The sequence below is a fragment of the Aulostomus chinensis genome, chromosome 1, assembly GCF_037954235.1.
Source record: "Aulostomus chinensis isolate RoL2024-O1b breed Wild chromosome 1, RoL_Achi_v1.0, whole genome shotgun sequence".
NCBI classification, from domain to species: Eukaryota; Metazoa; Chordata; class Actinopteri; order Syngnathiformes; family Aulostomidae; genus Aulostomus; species Aulostomus chinensis.
Window position 1 is genome coordinate 41,955,873 of NC_141320.1, and position 19,684 is coordinate 41,975,556.

The 19,684-nt window shown below is 45.4% G+C and overlaps 6 non-coding genes across 6 annotated transcripts; all 6 read right to left on the reverse strand.

Annotated features, from left to right (window-relative positions):
• Positions 1-1,449: 1,449 nt before the first annotated feature.
• On the reverse strand, positions 1,450-1,522 carry trnar-acg (transfer RNA arginine (anticodon ACG)). Its single transcript has one exon. It is a non-coding gene; the product is annotated as a tRNA-Arg (tRNA).
• Positions 1,523-3,615: 2,093 nt separating this feature from the next.
• On the reverse strand, positions 3,616-3,689 carry trnan-guu (transfer RNA asparagine (anticodon GUU)). The gene has a single exon. It is a non-coding gene; the product is annotated as a tRNA-Asn (tRNA).
• Positions 3,690-15,577: 11,888 nt separating this feature from the next.
• On the reverse strand, positions 15,578-15,741 carry LOC147271700 (U1 spliceosomal RNA). Its single transcript, XR_015116841.1, has one exon. It is a non-coding gene; the product is annotated as a U1 spliceosomal RNA (small nuclear RNA).
• Positions 15,742-16,283: 542 nt separating this feature from the next.
• LOC147271701 (U2 spliceosomal RNA) lies at positions 16,284-16,474 on the reverse strand. The gene has a single exon (XR_015116425.1). It is a non-coding gene; the product is annotated as a U2 spliceosomal RNA (small nuclear RNA).
• Positions 16,475-17,060: 586 nt separating this feature from the next.
• Positions 17,061-17,224, reverse strand: LOC147271702 (U1 spliceosomal RNA). Its single transcript, XR_015116844.1, has one exon. It is a non-coding gene; the product is annotated as a U1 spliceosomal RNA (small nuclear RNA).
• A 542-nt stretch (positions 17,225-17,766) lies between these two features.
• LOC147271703 (U2 spliceosomal RNA) lies at positions 17,767-17,957 on the reverse strand. Its single transcript, XR_015116481.1, has one exon. It is a non-coding gene; the product is annotated as a U2 spliceosomal RNA (small nuclear RNA).
• Between the last annotated feature and the right edge of the window lie 1,727 nt (positions 17,958-19,684).

Genomic DNA, 19,684 nt, shown 5'->3' on the forward strand with positions numbered 1-19,684 from the left:
AAGAGTTGCTACTAACCTCAAAATGATGCTAATAGTAATGTAGTGATCGTTGCTAATAAAGTTAAAGTGATGCTGACAGTAATGTAGTAAGTGTTTCGAACAAACTCAAAGTGATGCTGACAGTCATGTCGTAAGGGTGCTACGAAACTTAAAATAATGCAACAGTAAAGTAGTAAGAGTTGCTTTGAACCTCAAAATAATGCGACAGTGATGTCAGAAGAAATGGTAATGATCTCAAACTGATGGGACAGTGATGTCGTAAGAATTGCTAATGAACTCAACATGATGCTAACAGTAATGTAGTGATAGTTGCTAATCAACTCAGTGATGCTTACAGTAATGTAGTAAGAGTTTCGAACAACCTCACAGTGATGCTGGCAGTCATTTAGTAAGAGTTGCTAATGAACTCAATTTAATGCTACAGTGATGTCGTAAGAATTGCTAATAAACTCAAAATGATGCTAACAGTAATGTAGTGATAGTTGCTAATAAACTCAAAGTGATGCTGACAGTAATGTATGTGTAGGTTCTCATTCATCCAGGTCATCGTAGATCGAAGCGAAGTAAAATCTGGTCAACTGGACGTAAGTTTATCTTGAAGACGTTTCACCTCTCATCCGAGAGGCTTCTTCAGTTCTAGTGAAGAGTGTGGAAGCTCCAGCTTATAAACCTATTTGGGAGTGGTCAGTGCTATTGTGGTGGAAACGACCCTCCCGAGACTCACCTGGCCTCCCCAAACGACAGTCGTTGTGAGGTGTCAGGGAGTTTCAGGGGTGGTCGTTAGGGAGTTTCACCGACCACTCAGATGCTAATGGGCTGTGCTGGCATCAGCCGTTCCACATGGGTCTTTCAGCTGAGCTCTTTGGGGAAGCTTTGAAAGGACTTGGTTGTAAATAGGTGAAAGGAAATGTCGCAGTCCACCTCCTCTGTTCAAAGATGGTTTCTCTATCCTGACGTGGATGGCTTCTTTAACTCCTCTTTCAAACCATCTGTCCTCTCTGTCGAGTATTTGGACATGGTCGTCCTGGAAGGAGTGGCTTTCCTCCTTGAGGTGGAGGAAAACCGCTGAGTCCTGTCCTCCAGAGTTGGCTCTTCTATGTTGGGCCATGCGCTTGTTGAGGGGCTGTTTGGTTTCCCCTATGTAGAGATCCGTGCAGGCCTCACTGCATCTGACAGCGTATACCAGATTGCTTTTCTGGCTGTGAGGGGTGGGTTTCTCCTTGTTCTGATCCAGAAACTCAACAGCTTCTATCATTGATTTGACAGGAAATGTTGATGACACACTGGGATTTTTGTTCTCCTGCTGTCACTGTCAAGTGCAGCTTAACATGAGAGGTAGCAGGATCATTCATGTGTTCATGTTTCCAGCAGACAAGGAGGGAACCTGGGAGGACTTCAGTGACTTTGATCAGTGGTTCTCACTTCATCTTCTCAGTATAAAGTTCAAAGCGAGCTGGCCAGGAGTTGAACCTAGAATCTTCTGATCCGTAGTCAGACGCGTTATCCATTGCACCACCAGCCCTGTGAAGAAGCTGCTGTGTTCATGTGTCCTTGCTGTTACAGAAAAGCCCAACAAGGTGGTGGCATTTTCAGGGGACACAATGGTGCAGTGGTCAGCACTGTGGCCTCCCAGCAAGAAGGTTCAGCTCTCCTCCTATTTGGTTGCTAGGAACCTGAATCAGTCCTCAGTGGAGCGGTGCTGCTGAGGCTGAGTGAGGCTGAGTGAGGGACTGAGCAGGAGCCAGCAGGTCCAAGCAGGTTCAGGCAAACTCCCCTCAGTCCACCAACATCAAAGCAGAGGAACAGAGTTCATCTAACAACATGATTCATATCATCTCCTCTTGGAATGTTCTGGAACTACAAGTACACTTAAAATGGCCGACTTATGACAACAGAAGGAACTTTGAAGTAGATTTGATTTATTTAAGTCAGTGACAGTCATTTTTTTAAAGAACTTAGTTCAGGTAACTTGATTGTTTTACCAAGATGAGCTTTAATGTTAAAACATTGAAACAAGACCTTCATGTATTTATGATGACATCACCAATAGGAGCCTTCCCAGTCTGTCAGGGGGTAGAATTCAGTCACCACCAATGACATCAGAGTCAGAGTTTAGACATCAAAGACAGACATTAAAGCCTCTCTTATTAAAAAAAATTAAAGTGTTATATCTTTGAAAATATACTGCAATACATGAAATACTATATTTCCATGGATGGTAACCTCGTTCTTATATTCTTCAATATACTGCAATAGTAATGGACCCTCTATGACACTGTAGTGATGAATCTATCAAGGAGTACAAATGATTATAATCTGAGAATTTTGAAGTCAAGTTTGAGATCAGTTTGATCCTCTCTCTCTCTCTCTCCCTCCCTCCCGCCCTCTCTCTCTCTCTCTCCCTCTCTCTCTCTCTCTGTCTCTCTCTCCCTCTCTCTCTCTCCCTCCCTCTCCCTCTCTCTCTCTCAGGAGCTTTTAAATGAATATTTTAATAAAACAGAACAGGAGACTGAAGAGTGATCACTCAAACCCACAGGCTGAATGGGACATCTTTTAAAAAATTGAACCACTGAGTAAAACCATAGAAGCGCTCCTGTCTAGTCGGTGCTAACAAGTTAGCTGTTGCGTGAGTCCAGCTGTGCTGTCTAGGAATCCTGGTCAAAAGCCTCCACACATCAAACAGCTGGTGTGTTGGTGGATCTGTGGATCCTGCTGGAAGAAGCAGGGTGGAGCTCTGAATGGTTCCTGTCTCAAAGAGCTTCTCTGTGCAGCTCCCATCAGCTCCTAAAAACAGGAAACCAGCAGATTCACTGTTGAACGGTGGCATTAAAATGTCTCAAAAGCTGTCCTGTCCACCATTTGTTGGTGCAAAGACATTTAAAAACACCAGTTGAACATTTTCCAAAGTTGCTCTCACCTTCTTTCAAACACCTGGAATGATTTCCTCCAAATCAAAAGAAACTGGTAAAAAAACAACAACAAAAACCTCCTGGAGAATCAAACTCCAGCCTCTGCTCCAACTGGACTTGGGACTTCAAATGACCCCCATTAAAAGCCTGCCTGCATCCCCATTCACTGACTGTTGTGCTGTGGGTCTCCTGGACAAACATGGCAGGATCCTCTTGATCTCCAGGAGTTTAAAAGAGCAGCTCTTTTAAAATGGGTTCTGGCTCCATTCAGGTTTAGAGAGCTGAGACTAAAATCACACATGAATGAAAGAGGGAACCCAAGAAAACAAGTCAGCGTGAAAGAGGAGCAGATTTTAAAACTCCTCATCATTTCCACCTCCAGGAGTGAAGCCTCCCGGGACCCAAGAGGCTCCAGCTGGCAGAGCTCTCACTGGTTTCTCCACCACCTCGCTAACCTGAGCTGTAGCATCTGAGAACCAAACAGTGACCCCCTTCACTCCAGAGCCGACTCCACAAACTCTGAGCCCCCACTTTACCCACAGCCAGCAGGCCTCCTCAACATTGCATGACACACGACGACTAAATTTAACACTGAAGCGTCTCATCCAGAGATCTGTGACATGAGTCTGCTGTGGAGGGTCAATCTGTCCGTCCACATTCAGATCATTAACACAGCGACTCCTAAGCACTAGTAGAGCCTGTTCACCGTCCCTGGGTGGGCTCGAACCACCAGCCTCTCGGTTAACAGCCGAGCGCGCTGACCGATTGCGCCACAGAGACTCTGAGTCACTGCTTTTCATGAAGACTTTTCAGGCTAAATTTCAGTGTGTGAGGTCCACACTGCACATTTGAGGGACCATGAAGGACAGAGGAGAGTCTGACTGTCATGGTGAAAGCCTTCAGCACTAGAACTGAAACAGCCCCACCATCTTAACCCCCCCAGACCAAACAGGCTTCATCAGAAACAGACCCCCCTCCTAGAACATCCAGAGATCATCAGTCTGATTAATAGAACATGACAAACAATCAAGAACTTGTTATTGTTTGATCAGAAGCTGAAACAATGTTTCTATGTTTGTCTGTTCTGGTCTGAATGAAAGAGGAGGTTTTCTTGGTCATGTGACGTGGATGAGAGTTCAACTAGAACTTCCTGCTTCAACAGGATTTTAGTTTGTTGGGATTTTGTCAAAGCCACCAACCAAACCTCTAAGTGGTGCAGATGTCTGCTGCCTCCTCAGAGCAGACTGGAGCTCAGCCTCACTCACCTGTGGGAGCCCCAGCAGAGCCACCGTGTGATGGAGTTTCAGTTTAGGATCCAAGGTCCTGGATTGAGTTGGTGTTTTGTGTTTTTAGGCCTCCTGGCACCATCAATGGTAGAGCAGAGTGGTGCAGAGGAAGCGTGCTGGGCCCAGAACCCCGAGGTCGATGGATCAAAACCATCCTCTGCTAAAAGAAGAAAAATAAAATGAACCAGTGTCTTTAGAAATGTGTGTCTGTTAAAAAGAGGTTCATCAGGATTTTTTCTTCCTCCACAATCACCAACCATTGTGAGTTAACAACAGTCCACTTTCTGACTGAAGCAAAAGTACACTTCAAAAGGTTTTTCTGATTCAACATAGCAGCTAAATTTCCATTTCCATTTCCTGAACAGGACAGGTTAAAAAAAAGGGAATGTCATGACTTCCTCTGTATGTTAGAATATGAACGACTAAAAATGTTCATGCCCAGTTTTAAGTTAGAATTAAACTGAAAATACAAAACTCTTCCCTCTTCAATCCTGTCACTCAGTGTTGTAAACTGTTTCAAACAAATTCTACTGTTCAACAGTTCAAGTGTTTCTAATGAAGCTGAATGTTCTCCTCTACTTTCCTCAGTTGGGTTTCTTTCATGTCCTCCTGAGATCAAAGACTGAATTCTAGGTACAAATAAAAACACTATCAAAGCCTCCTGATGACATCATCATCAATTCTGTCTTTGATCTGTGTCTGTCCAGCCTGTCCTGAGTGGATCCAACAGTTTCCCATGGGTGACACTGTCGTGGTCTCTCTCCTGCTGTCTCCAACTCTCAGAGTGCTTCTACTGGTTTCTCTCCATCGTCCCTGTTGCTAGGCAGAGCACTGGTGAGGACTGAGGCCAGTGATGTCATCACCTCCAGCTGAGACCTGCCAGGTGGTCCTGCTTCATTCAACTCTGCTGCCTCTGCCACTGCCCTGACTGGTGAGGCTGACAGCAGGTTCTCTCTCATCTAAACTCTCTGTTTACAATGGAGGCTGAAATCCTTGTGGTTGGTGGTTCAATCATCAGGTCTGTTGAACTCCCAGGTGCCATCACCTGCTGTCTTCCTGGTGCCAAAGTTGTGGACATTATTGAACGTCTCCAGGACTCATCGATCTCCACCCCTCCTGCAGGTTCTCCCTGTCTCTGTGTGGGTTCTCTCTGGTACTCCAGCTTCCTCCCACAGTCCAAAGACATCAAGAGGGTAGTGGTTACCTGGACACTCTAAATGACTGTGAGTGTGAATGGTTGTCTGTCTGTGTGTGTTGGTCCTGGGATGGACTGGTGACCCATCAAGGGTGAAGCCAGGGCTGGACTGGCCACCTGGCCGATGCACATCTTTGGGCCGGCCCATAACTGTCATAATTTTTTTTTCAAAAGTGTATAGTTTTTAATCGACCGTAACGGTATCGGAGACGCGAAACGCGGCCCATTGGTTGATTTTCTTGAAGGACATTGGGCTCGTCCAATGAAATCTCTCAGCTCTCTCTCTTTCTCTTAGTCAAGCCATGCTGTTGCAATGGAAGTGGAGGAGTCAGATCAGACAGTTGGAGACTATTTTAGTCGCCCTTCTTCCACACAGAGGACTGATTTTTTAAAGTTTCATCCTCAACAAGATTCCATAAACCCTGTTGTCCAGAGGCTCTTCGTTAGAACGGACGGCACGACATGGAAATGGCTGACTTATTGTGGTCAACGTCATGCTTTGTTTTGTTTTGTTTGCCCTGCTTTTAGCAAGCCCAGTGATCCAAGTGTCTTCATTAGAGGCCTGACAGACTGGAGACATGTGCACCAAAGAGTAGAGGAGCATGAGAGAGGCATGGCACAGAGGCAGTGTGCTGAGGCCTATTTTTGAAACTGCTCCAGAGCAAGACTGGCCACCTCCTTGAGGGAAGACAGCTGACAGGACACCGTGAGCAGGTTAAGAAGCAGGGCTGGACTGGGACCAAAAAATGGCCCTGGCATTTTTCATCCCTGGCAGCCCTCCATGGTTATTTACACGATATGTGTAAGCACACGCCATACCAGAGGGTGTATGCGCACATTTTGAAGTTTCAAAAATTAAAATAAAGTGCAGTATTCTACATGGAAGACAGTAACCATGTTAAAAGAGTGATACTCTTTCACTACTCAGAGACCTTCTTCTTCCACTACACGTTCCAACACCTGACGTCTCTTCTTCCCAGTCCAGCCCTGGAAGAACGCGTCGAGTTTTGGAAATTCGGCTGCTTTTCTTTTCCGGAGTGTCTCTTTTTCGGCTCCTCCTTTCTCCTTTCTCTTACTGGGCAAAATTCTTCATGGCTTCTGACTGCAAGGTGGCCGCTGAGTGGTGGCACTACAACTGAATGGGTCTATTTCTCATTTTAACACAAAACAAACTAACCGCTGTTTCTGCGTTTTTACCAGAAATATACTGTATATTTTGAAATGCCTGCTCACACCGGCCCATCCGGCTACATCCACCAAACTTTACACACATAATATAATATAATAATATAATATAATAACCCTGAACACAAGCCCCAAAGCAGTAGTTGTTTTGTTTTTCTTCATAAAGGAGGTGCACTGTCATGACTACGATATCTCTGGCAACAAACATGGAAGGGGCTTTGGGGTCTTGTGTTTCAGCTCTGTAACTTCTGGATGGCTGAAAATGTCAGAATCAGTCCTCTCACTGACATCAACCATTGGTGTGACTTTTGGTGGCTTCAGCTCAAATGAAACCAGGGAAGAGGGGCCAGACTTTGAGGAGCCCCTTAGGGTTAGTGGATGCCCCGGGACCGTGCTTGGGCCCCTTAGCACCTAGATGGCTGAAATTCCCAGCACATGCTACTCTGGGGCATCACACTATGTGTGTAAAGTTTGGTGGATGTAGCCCAAGTAGAAACACCAGAACCCAGATTTGATCCTCAATTCTGCTCCAAAAGGCTCTCGGAGTGCAGAAGTCCCAGACCCTGATTTTGCCCAGTTTCACAAGGGGATAGTTTTTTCTCTTTGAACCTAGGAAGTTGAAATTTGAGTGTGTTGTTCTGTTCTCGAAGGATCGCATCTGTGGTGGTTTGACCCCCCTAAGTCCTTTCTGCTGTCCGTAAAGGGTGAGGCAAAGTCCAGTAAAGTCTTTCAATGAAGCATCATAACTGGTCAAAGTTGCTCCAAATGAGACGAGATTTCTGGGAGGAGTTCACACCTCTGCCAGAAACCAATATTTAAAATTTTGAAGCCCCACCTCCTTCCTGAAGCTACTTCCTGTTTGGGAGGGGGTTCTAGAATTATTCCACCAGATTAGGATTTCATAAAGTTTCAGGTCTGTATCCACTGGAGAGGCCAATGAGAGCAAAAGAGCAACAGGGTCAAAGGTCAACAGGCCTCGTGTCTCAGCCAGGCCTCAAAGGGTTAAGTGAGCCTTTTGGAGCTCCTTTGAAAAAAGGCCTGTCACCAATCTTGTTCAGGACCAACATGAAGAAGGATCTTTGGAACATTTTCACATCTTTAAGACGGCCTTGACTCCTTTTTATAGCAGGAGTCACTGAACAGCACAAAGCTGCTATTGCAGCCATCAGGCCTCATTTCTGATCAGTTATTATTGTTGAAACAAAGCTGAATATCAATTATTGATTTTTATTGTCATCATTGTGAACACCTGATGAGAGAAACACAATAAAAACATTTGAAAAGGAAGGATCAGAGTGTTGTTGTACTGCAATACTACAGTACAGCATCAGAGACACTCAGTTATTGATTGCCTGAATGATTGATTTCCCCAGAAGAGGAACAGATTTGTTGGAGCAGTAAAAATACACACATCAGAACGACAAAGTTACATTGGAAAAGAAACTACATGACATTACCAGCACAACATCTGAAGAACAGTTAGGATCAATTTAACTGGCCAGATAGTTAGGATTTCTTTAATGATATCCTTGATGAACCCAGACATCAGAGTGGTTTGTTCCCCTCAATCATAAATCTGTAAATACAGCGTGAAGTGATGGAACTAAAAGGCCACCTCTGAGTGCAGGAGTGAGCCTCTGTGACGGATGTGACGTCAGCAGACCGCCATTCGTTTGAGTCATTGTTTATATTCTTTATGCTGATTGGTCGATCTATAATGGTGACAAATGGACTTCGTAGGTAGAATAAACATCCAGAAATTAAATGAATTTGTAGATTGTCTTATTAATCAAAAGATGAAGTATTAAAAATATTTGTTTTTTTTCCTCGGAGTGAGCGACAACTACCGGATTTTCTCACAGAAGAACGGGGGCCGACTTCCACGGAAGCAGATGTTTGTAATTCCTGGGGCACTAAAATCCATTTCATATTATTTTTATTGAACAGCGAACATTATGGAAATAAAATGTATATTTCTCGCCAGAAATGTCCTTAAAATGCTTTTTAAAAATCAAACCTATCTTGAAATGACACTCGTCCGTAATGGCGTCCTTAGCAACCAACATAGCAACAGTAGAAATGTGACACTGTAACGACTCTCTTCCGAGAGGTGAAAGATTCACCGTAATAACGAACAAACCAAAGATTAAACACAAGAACTGAGCAAAGATTATGAAAACAAAATGCATATTTCTCTCTAGAAATGTCATCAGAATGCTTTATTAAATCAAAACTATCTTGGAAGAAGGCACTTTCCTCCGAAAATGACAGGAGCGGCGGCCATGTTTTTGTTTTGAGAGGCCCGCATGAAAGAGTCACATGACCTACCAGCGCTCCAATAGAAAAGAAGAGGGGAAAAAAACGTATACATTTCACAATTTTTAGGCCTTTAACGTAGAACTGATAGGTTTTGACCTGTGGACAAACGGAGCCTTTTTACGTTTTGACATGAGACTGGGTTGTCAAAAGCAAAGAGCAGACAGCAGGACATCAAAAGAAAAGATCCAGACACTAAAACTACAAGCAGAAACAAGAAGAAATACTAAAAGCTTTGGAAAGATACTACAAGGTTGGATATACATTATTATATACACTACTATTCTCACTGACTCCTAAAGAGGGACAGGAAACATTAGAATGTGGATCAGATCAGCTGATTTCAGTGTTGAGTCCATCCCTCCATCCACTTTCTGTTCTTATCCTTTAAGGGTCATGGAGGGGGGGGGGGGCGATCGCAGGTGACATTGGGCAAGAGGCAGGGTTCACCCTGGACAGGTCACCAGTCCATCAGGAGAAATCAGGTGGTCGGTATCATGCAACCTAAACTAAAACATTAGTCAGGTCAAATTCAGATTAAAGCAAGAGTCTCCAGATCAAAGTCAGAATTCCTGATGATGTCATCAGGGCTTTGACAATAGCTAGAATTCTGTCTTTGATCTCAGGAGGACATGAAAGAAAGACAATTGAGGAAAGTAGAAGAGAGCATGGCAGCATGATGGTGCAGTGGTGAGCACTGTGGCCTCACAGCAAGAAGGTTCTGGTTTGAGTCCAGGCTCGGGTGGGGAATCTTTCTGTGTAGAGCCTGTATGTTCTCCCCATGAATGCGTGGGTTCTCTCTGGTACTCCGGCTCCTTCCCACTGTCCAAAGACATGTAATTGGGGACGAGGCTGATTGGACACTCTAAATTGATCGTAGGTATGAATGTGAGTGTGAATGGTTGTTCGTCTCTGTATGCTGACCCTGTGATGGACTGGTGACCTGTCCAGGGTGAACCCCGCCTCTGGCCTGTAGATGCTGGGATAGGCTCCAGCCCCCCCCTCGACCATCAATGTAGGTCTTTTGTTAATTGCATGCCACATGAAATTATTGTTGGTCAGTTTTCTAGCGACTGTCTCACAGTGGCAAGACAAGAACACTTCTACTTTTGATGATGACAGTTTGTTCAACACTAAACTTCATCCAGTACCATGTTGTCAAACACTGGAACCTCCACAGCACCTGAACAGGGACTTGAACCCTGGACCCTCACATTAAAAGTCTGATGCTCTACCGTCTGAGCTCCTCAGGCTCTTTCTACAGCATTGAGACAGGAACAGAAACACCTGTGAAGGTCAAACTGATGCTTTCTTGACTTGTTCAGTCCTCCATGTTGAAGTCCACCAGGCTTTTGATTGGCTCTGATTCTCTGTGGCAAAATCCAACAAGAGGCTCCAAAAATGTCCTGAATGTCACAAGAATGCACAGGACAAGATGTTCGTTTCCTTCATGTCTGCAGTTCCTCCACTGGAAAGTAAAGTCAATGCTGCTCCTCTGCTGAAACCTGGGATCGGACCAGGGACCTTTAGATCTTCAGTCTAAGGCTCTCCCAACTGAGCTGGTTCAGTTCTGAGTGAGGGCCCTGCTTCTCTCATTTATAATCTCTTCCACTCTCACTGGACCTTAGAGAGGATTGGAGCTTCTGAAGTCCTGACACATTGAACAGTTCTCCAGGACCATTTTTGATGAAGGTCTGGATCACACCAGCCTTTTTTGTTTGTCTTCTTGCACCACCGTGCCGCCCCTACTAGTCGTCTACATATCAGTGTTCTCAGTATTGCACGAACATTCACATCAGTATTGTGCTAATATTTTATTTCCTGGCTCTTCAATCCTCCTATTATGAAGTTGATTGCTTCAGCGACCAGGAGACGTTATCATTGGCAGCTAGTTTACTATTATTGCTGCTGCTGTTGTTGGTTGTGTGTCTGTCTTCCATCCCCCTGTCCCTCTGTCTTTCTCTCTGCTTGTCTTTCACCCTCATCTTGTTCCCATCTTTTTGTCATTCTCTCCCTCCTTTCTCTCTGTCTTTTGTCTTTCCTTCTCTGTATTTGTCTTCTGCTGTCTGTCCTGTCCTGCTCTCTTTCAACAACCAACCAGTCAAAGCAGACGTCCGGTTAAAAAAATATGATAAAAGAACTCTTGGTTTGATTTGGCTTGAGACATGAAGAAGATAGGATTGTTTTCCTTTCATTTTAGAAGCTTTTCCAGATTCATGAAAAGATCATCAATCAGTGCAGTATTTCAGACAGACTTCTGGTCCGTGAGGACGAGGAATCCAGCACAGATCCACAGAACTCCAACTGCCATCTTTGATGGTTCCTTTACAGTCTGTAGGGTGGAGAGATCCTCCTGAGTCTGGCTTGGAATGTTTGTCTGTGGATGTGTTGACCCTGTGATGGACTGGTGACCTGTCCAGGGTGAACACGGCCTGTCGCCCAAAAGATGCTGGGATAGGCTCCACCCCCTCATGACCCTGAACAGGATAAGCAGAAGACAATGGACAGAAGTCCTGACACATTGAACAGTTCTCCAGGACCATTTTTGATGAAGGTCTGGATCACACCAGCCTTTTTTGTTTGTCTTCTTCCAGTTGCCTCAACATTGTGTGAGCCAATAATTCCACATCTGTACCAGACACACCTCTGGTTGGTGGGTTGATGGATCTTTCTGTTCTAACAGTGTCTTTTATCTTGCTTTTATCTTTTCTATCTTTTCTTTGTATCTGCATTCTGTGGTGCACGGTGGCTCTGGAAGAGCGCTCTAACTATTGTCACTGTACCCCCCCCCTACAACGAAAATAAAAGATTCTGATTCCGATTCTGACACACACACACACACACACACACACACACACACACACACACACACACACACGTGTATCAACATGATGTTCCGAATGTTTCACTGTCTGTGGTTGTCCAGCTCTCCTTGCCTCTTCACTGTCATTGTCAGAACTCGGAGCAGTCTTCCTCTCCAGGTGATGTCTCTGAGTGATGATGATTGCTGTCTGTTCAACCAGCTTCATTTGTTGATATCTGAGAAGGACTGAAGACAGCAAAGTGTGCTGATTGGCCAACAACCCCTCACAGGTCAAAGGTCACTGCTCTGAGGCGGACCAGTTTACTGTAACAGTGGTGGCACCATCCACTGCTGGCGCTCTCTTCAGTGCTTCTTGTTTCTGCCCTTTGTGTGTGAGCTCCTAGAGCAGCTGGTCCGCCCCCCCCCCCCTTTTCTTTTCTATTCCTCTAATTTATTTTTTGATTTTCTATTTTTGTAATTCATCATCGATCTCGGCTCACGGTCGCTACACTCTTGACCTCCTGTGAGCCTTGAAGAGAGAGAAGCCACCTTTGTGTTGGAGAAGAGCAGCTTAGTCCAGGCAGCCAGCAGCCTGAGACCAGAGGGTAGCCAATCAACGCGCTTCCCTTCTTCATCGAGCGAATCTCAGCGGGAGCCACGGTCGACGAGGTGGAGGCTTTGGAGGCCGTCCTCCCACCAGTTCGTTGGAGAGGCGTCGTACATCGATGGGAGAATCCAGCTGAGAACGTAAGCCGGTTACGTTGGTTTTCACCGATTCAGGCCTGGACTCCTGTCTCGCTGCCAAACTCCGCCTGACTCCGTAGAGCTGGTCAGCCTCCACTCAGTCCTCTTCATTTGGTTGGAGGTCACTATCGTTCATCCTACACACCTTTCCACCTGCCTCTTAGCCGTCTACTTGAAGCTCAGATAAATCCAGGCTAATTCATACCTGCTACTCAATATGGGCCTTAATTACTCTGCTGGAATTATCACTCTGTCTTAAGTGTTTTCTTAATTGTATTAAATCCTCTTTAATTTCCAAGAAGTCTTCCAACTCATTCATTCATGCAAGCCACTGATCCACAAGACCTCATTGATGAGCTTCAACCTGAGACTGATTGTTTCTCATTGGACGAGACACCCATTCAATGAGACTCATTGTCAGTCCATTGAAATCTACTGGTGTTCCTGGTGAGTTGATTTAACAACATGAGCTGACAGAATCTACGTTCAGGTAGGAACCACCACATCCAGGGGTCTGGACCTTTGAGCAGGCAGAGCCATCAAAGTAGCAGACTAAGCTAGCAGACATTAGCATTGAGAAGAAACTGATACCTGAGCCTACTTTTGGGTCTGGTCAAGTGATGACACAATAATATGACATCATTGTCAGACTGACGCCTGCTCAACACTGACCAAACGCCGCCCTATTGCATTGTGGGAAATTTCTGCTTGGCTCGCGTCCATCAAAACACACAAAGAAATTTCTCCAGAATCAGGATTGACAGTGGATACAATTGATTCCACACTGGTTTTTCATTCTGAGTCGGGTGCAGGTGTGGAATTTCAGACACAGTCTGTGTTTGTGTTGTTCATTCAGTGATTTTTCTTACAATTCCCAATCAAAGCCCCACATTGCTAATGAACTCAAAATGATGCTAAACGTAATGTAGTGATAGTTGCTAATAAACTAAGTGATGCTGACAGTCATGTGGTTAGAGTTTCGATTAACCTCAAAGTGATGCTGACAGTAATGTAGTAAGAGTTGCTTCGAACCTCAAAGTAATGCGACAATGATTTCAGAAGAATTGCTAATGATCTCAAAATGATGCGACAGTGATGTCGTAAGAATTGCTAATAAACTCAAAACGATGCAAACAGTAATGTAGTGATAGTTGCTAATAAACTCAGTGATGCTTACAGTCATGTAGTAAGAGTTGCTAAAAACCACAAAATAATGCGACTGTGATGTCGGAAGAATTGCTCATGATCTCAAAATGATGCGACGGTAATCTAGTAAGAGCTGCTAATAAATTCAAAATGATGCTAACAGTAATGTAGTGAAAGTTTCGAATAACCTCAAAGTGATGCTGACTGTCATGTGGTTAGAGTTTCGAGTAACCTAAAAATGATGCGGACAGTAATGTATTAAGAGTTGCTAATAACCTCAAAATAATGCGACAGTGATTTCAGAAGAATTTCTAATGAACTCAAAATGATGCTAACAGTAACATAGTGATAGTTGCTAATAAACTCAGTGATACTTACAATAATGTAGTAAGAGTTTCAAACTCCCTCAAAATGATGCTGACAGTCATGTAGTAAGAGTTGCTACTAAACTCAAAATAATGCGACAGTGATGTCGGAAGAGTTGCTAATGAACTCAAAATGATGCTTCAGTGATGTAGTAAGAGATGCTAAAAAACTAAAAATGATGCTGACGGTAATGTAGGAAGAGTTGAAACTAACGTTAAAATGATGCTACACTGTTGTCATAAGAATTGCTAATAGACTCAAAATGATGCTAACAGTAATGTAGTAAGTGTTTCGAACTACCTCAAAGTGATGCTGACAGTCATGTAGTCAGAGTTGCTACGAACCTCAAAATAATGCGACAGTGATGTTGGAAGAATTGCTAATGGTCTCAAAATGATGCGACAGTGATGTAGCAAGAATTGCTAATGAACTCAAAATGATGCTAACTGCAATGGAATGAAAGTTTCGAATGGCTTCAAAGTGATGCTGACAGTCATATAGTAAGAGTTGCTACAAAACTCAAAATAATGCGAAATCGATGTCAGAAGAATTGCTAATAAACTCAAAATGATGCTGACGGAAATCTAGTAAGAGCTGCTCATGATCTCAAAATGATGCTACAGTGATGTTGTAAGAATTGCTAATGATCTCAAAATGATGCGACAGTGATGTAGTGAAAGTTTCGAATAACCTCAAAGTGATGCTGACAGTCACCTGGTTAGAGTTGCGAGTAACCTAAAAATGATGCTGAGAGTAATGTAGTAAGAGTTGCTAATAACCTCAAAATAATGCTACAGTGATGTCCGAAGAATTGTTAATGAACTCAAAGTGATGCTGACAGTCATGTAGTGATTGTTGCTAATAAACTCAGTTATGCTTACAGTAACGTAGTAAGTGTTTCGAACAACCTCAAAGTGATGCTGACAGTCATGTAGTAAGAGTTGCTACTAACCTCAAAATAATACTTCGGTGATGTCGTAAGAATTGCTAATGATATCAACATGATGTGACAGTGATGTAGTAAGAATTGCTAATGATCTCAAAATGATGCGACAGTGATGCCGGAAGAATTGCTAATGAATTCAAGAATGATGCTGACAGTAATGTAGTGATAGTTGCTAATAAACTCAAAGTGATGCTGACAGTAATTTATGAAGAGTTGCTAAAAACCTTAAAATAATGACACAGTAATGTAGTAAGAGTTGCTATGAAACTAAAAATAATGCGACAGTGATGTAAGAAGAATTGCTAATGATCTCAAAATGATGCGACAGTGATGTCGTCAGAATTGAGAGTCGGGGTTTTCCAAGTTGATCTCCTCCCACGCATGAATTCTCTGGTATCATTCCACTTACTGCGAAGACGAGCCGTGGATGTATTGTCCTGAGCTCAGGGCTTGTCAGATACCATGACCCTCAACTAAATGTGGCAGAAACCCTGCCCTCTTCATTTAGGGCTGGAAGGTGTGAGAGATACTGGGAGCTCATCGAGGCTACGTCCTCCGCGGTCTCCTCAGGCTGGCCAGCACAAGAGGAGACCGCCAACTGGCCGGGACAGGCGGTCACCGTTGTTGTTGTCGCCGCCGTGGTCGGCCTTTCTTTCTTTCTTTCCTTTTTTCACACGATCACAGGGGAGAGCGCGGACGCAGTCCCCCACTGTCAGAAATTCTGCAGTTGAGATTCCCACATTTGGGGAATTCACCAGGGTCAGCACAGCCCCAGTGCAATGGCTGAGCCTCACCCGGGGAGAACCACCTTGCTGATCATGGTATCTCCCCTGCCAGGTAAGTATGACTCGCTGAGCTTAGGAACAGACATGAGCTCCAGGGACACAGCCTTCTGACTGACAGGCAGGGAGGCCGACACAGCGCCTGATCTTTCCTACCTTGTGCCAATCTGCCGCGTGCGCAGCCCCCTTTGTTTCTCACAACGATGCCGGATGTCGGATATCCCAAGCCCGGGAAGCTCAGGCACATTGAAGGTTCAGGTCTTTCAGAGTGCATTCCAAAGCCTTTTGGGAAAGGCTCCGAGAGCAGTGCCGTCAGCGGACCTCCATCTTTATCTGGAGTGCAAACGGAGCCACAACTTGACGCCCAGCGGCAGCGCGGGCGGAAATCCAGCCCCGGCCTCATGTGCAGCACTCGAGAGTTGGCCTGAAGAGCACGGGATTTGCTCCTGACAAAAGGGGAGGGGCCCGCACTGTTCCTGGAAGGCCATTGCGGCCGCAGGCTGAGGAAAAGCTGCAGTGCAGGAGGAGAACCCTGGTCCGGCTTTGGGTGGAGCAGGTGAGCGAGTGCCTGGCGGAGGCTTGTTTTATTTCCGACGAGAAATGCGGGGCATTGCACCACTCCTGGAAACACTGCAATACCAGGTTGATGAGTGGAAAGGACGGAGCAAGCTCCCGTTCCGTCTCCCTGTTCTAAAAAGCAATTTAATATATGGTTCCCGGATAGGGAACGTACCAGATATTATACTGATAAGAACAGATACTACACTTGATCTTAGCCAAAAGGCCGAGAAGCGATGCCCGTCAGCCACCCGACGTGAGAGCCAGCACCCCCGGTACAGCCAATCCCGGCCGCGGCTGTGGGCAGGAACTGCAACATTTTGGGTGGCGACACAAAATGCAGTGCCATAAACACTACATCTGGCACACTGGTTGTCCCCACTGCTATCCAAAGCAAAGGCAATCGGTGCCTTCACCCTGCTATGCTAGTGGGGCGACTCAAAGTAAAACAAAGCGGTGTTCAAAGCCACAAGCCAGCGACTCATCCTGGAGTCGGGGTTTTCCAAGTTGATCTCCTCCCACGCATGAATTCTCTGGTATCATTCCACTTACTGCGAAGACGAGCCGTGGATGTATTGTCCTGAGCCCAGGGCTTGTCAGATACCATGACCCTCAACTAAATGTGGCAGAAACCCTGCCCTCTTCATTTAGGGCTGGAAGATGTGAGAGATACTGGGAGCTCATCGAGGCTACGTCCTCCGCGGTCTCCTCAGGCTGGCCAGCACAAGAGGAGACCGCCAACTGGCCGGGACAGGCGGTCACCGTTGTTGTTGTTGCCGCCGTGGTCGGCCTTTCTTTCTTTCTTTCCTTTTTTCACACGATCACAGGGGAGAGCGCGGACGCAGTCCCCCACTGTCAGAAATTCTGCAGTTGAGATTCCCACATTTGGGGAATTCACCAGGGTCAGCACAGCCCCAGTGCAATGGCTGAGCCTCACCCGGGGAGAACCACCTTGCTGATCATGGTATCTCCCCTGCCAGGTAAGTATGACTCGCTGAGCTTAGGAACAGACATGAGCTCCAGGGACACAGCCTTCTGACTGACAGGCAGGGAGGCCGACACAGCGCCTGATCTTTCCTACCTTGTGCCAATCTGCCGCGTGCGCAGCCCCCTTTGTTTCTCACAACGATGCCGGATGTCGGATATCCCAAGCCCGGGAAGCTCAGGCACATTGAAGGTTCAGGTCTTTCAGAGTGCATTCCAAAGCCTTTTGGGAAAGGCTCCGAGAGCAGTGCCGTCAGCGGACCTCCATCCTTATCTGGAGTGCAAACGGAGCCACAACTTGACGCCCAGCGGCAGCGCGGGCGGAAATCCAGCCCCGGCCTCATGTGCAGCACTCGAGAGTTGGCCTGAAGAGCACGGGATTTGCTCCTGACAAAAGGGGAGGGGCCCGCACTGTTCCTGGAAGGCCATTGCGGCCGCAGGCTGAGGAAAAGCTGCAGTGCAGGAGGAGAACCCTGGTCCGGCTTTGGGTGGAGCAGGTGAGCGAGTGCTTGGCGGAGGCTTGTTTTATTTCCGACGAGAAATGCGTGGCATTGCACCACTCCTGGAAACACTGCAATACCAGGTTGATGCGTGGAAAGGACGGAGCAAGCTCCCGATGCATCACCCTGTTCTAAAAAGCAATTTAACATATGGTTCCCGGATAGGGAACGTACCAGATATTAAACTGATAAGAACAGATACTACACTTGATCTTAGCCAAAAGGCCGAGGAGCGATGCCTGTCAGCCACCCGACGTGAGAGCCAGCACCCCCGGTACAGCCAATCCCGGCCGCGGCTGTGGGCAGGAACTGCAACATTTTGGGTGGCGACACAAAATGCAGTGCCATAAACACTACATCTGGCACACTGGTTGTCCCCACTGCTATCCAAAGCAAAGGCAATCGGTGCCTTCACCCTGCTATGCTAGTGGGGCGACTCAAAGTAAAACAAAGCGGTGTTCAAAGCCACAAGCCAGCGACTCATCCTGGAGTCGGGGTTTTCCAAGTTGATCTCCTCCCACGCATGAATTCTCTGGTATCATTCCACTTACTGCGAAGACGAGCCGTGGATGTATTGTCCTGAGCCCAGGGCTTGTCAGATACCATGACCCTCAACTAAATGTGGCAGAAACCCTGCCCTCTTCATTTAGGGCTGGAAGATGTGAGAGATACTGGGAGCTCATCGAGGCTACGTCCTCCGCGGTCTCCTCAGGCTGGCCAGCACAAGAGGAGACCGCCAACTGGCCGGGACAGGCGGTCACCGTTGTTGTTGTTGCCGCCGTGGTCGGCCTTTCTTTCTTTCTTTCCTTTTTTCACACGATCACAGGGGAGAGCGCGGACGCAGTCCCCCACTGTCAGAAATTATGCAGTTGAGATTCCCACATTTGGGGAATTCACCAGGGTATCCAAAGCCCGGGAAGCTCGGCCGATGCCGTTTTCAAGGCTCACCTTGTCGCTCGGTGAACCAGCGTGGCCTCGAGCCGCATTAGAATTGCAAATGAACTCAAAATGATGCTAAAAGTAATGTTGTGAAAGTTTCGAATAACCTCAAAGTAATGCTGACAGTCATGTAGTAAGAGTTTTTATGAACTTCAAAATAATGCGACAATGATGTCGGAAGAATTGCTAATAATCTCAAAATAATGCGACAGTGATGTCGGAAGAATTGCTAATGAACTCAAAATGATGCTGACGGTAATTTTGGAAAAGTTGAAACTAACCTCAAATTGATAATACAGTGATGTCGTAAGAATTGCTAATAAACTCAAAATGATGCTAACAGTAATGTAGTGATAGTTGCTAATAAACTCAGTGATGCTTACAGTAATGTAGTAAGTGTTTCAAACAACCTCAAAGTGATGCTGACAGTCATGTAGTAAGAGTTGCTAATGAACTCAAAATGATGCTGACAGTAATCTAGTGAGAGCTGCTAATAACGTCAAAATAATGCAACAGTAAAGTAGAAAGAGTTGCTACGAACCTCAAAATAATGCGATAGTGATGTCGGAAGAATTGCTAATGATCTCAAAATGATGCGACAGTGATGTAGTAAGAATTGCTAATGAACTCAAAATGATGCTAACAGTAATGGAGTGAAAGTTTTTAGTAATCTAAAAGTGATGCTGACAGTAATGTAGTAAAAGTTGCTACGAACCTCAAAATATTGCGACAGTGATGTCGGAAGAATTGCTAATGAACTCAAAATGATGTTAACAGTAATGTAGTGATAGTTGCTAATCAACTCAGTGATGCTTACAGTCATGTAGTCAGTGTTTCGAACAACCTCAAAGTGATGCTGACAGTCAGTTAGAAAGAGTTGCTTAAAATAATGCAACAGTAATGTCAGAAGAATTGGTAATAACCTCAAAATGATGCTGAAAGTGATGTCGGAAGAATTGCTAATGAACTTAAAATGATGCTAACTGTAATGTAGTGATAGTTGCTAATCAACTCAGTGATGCTTA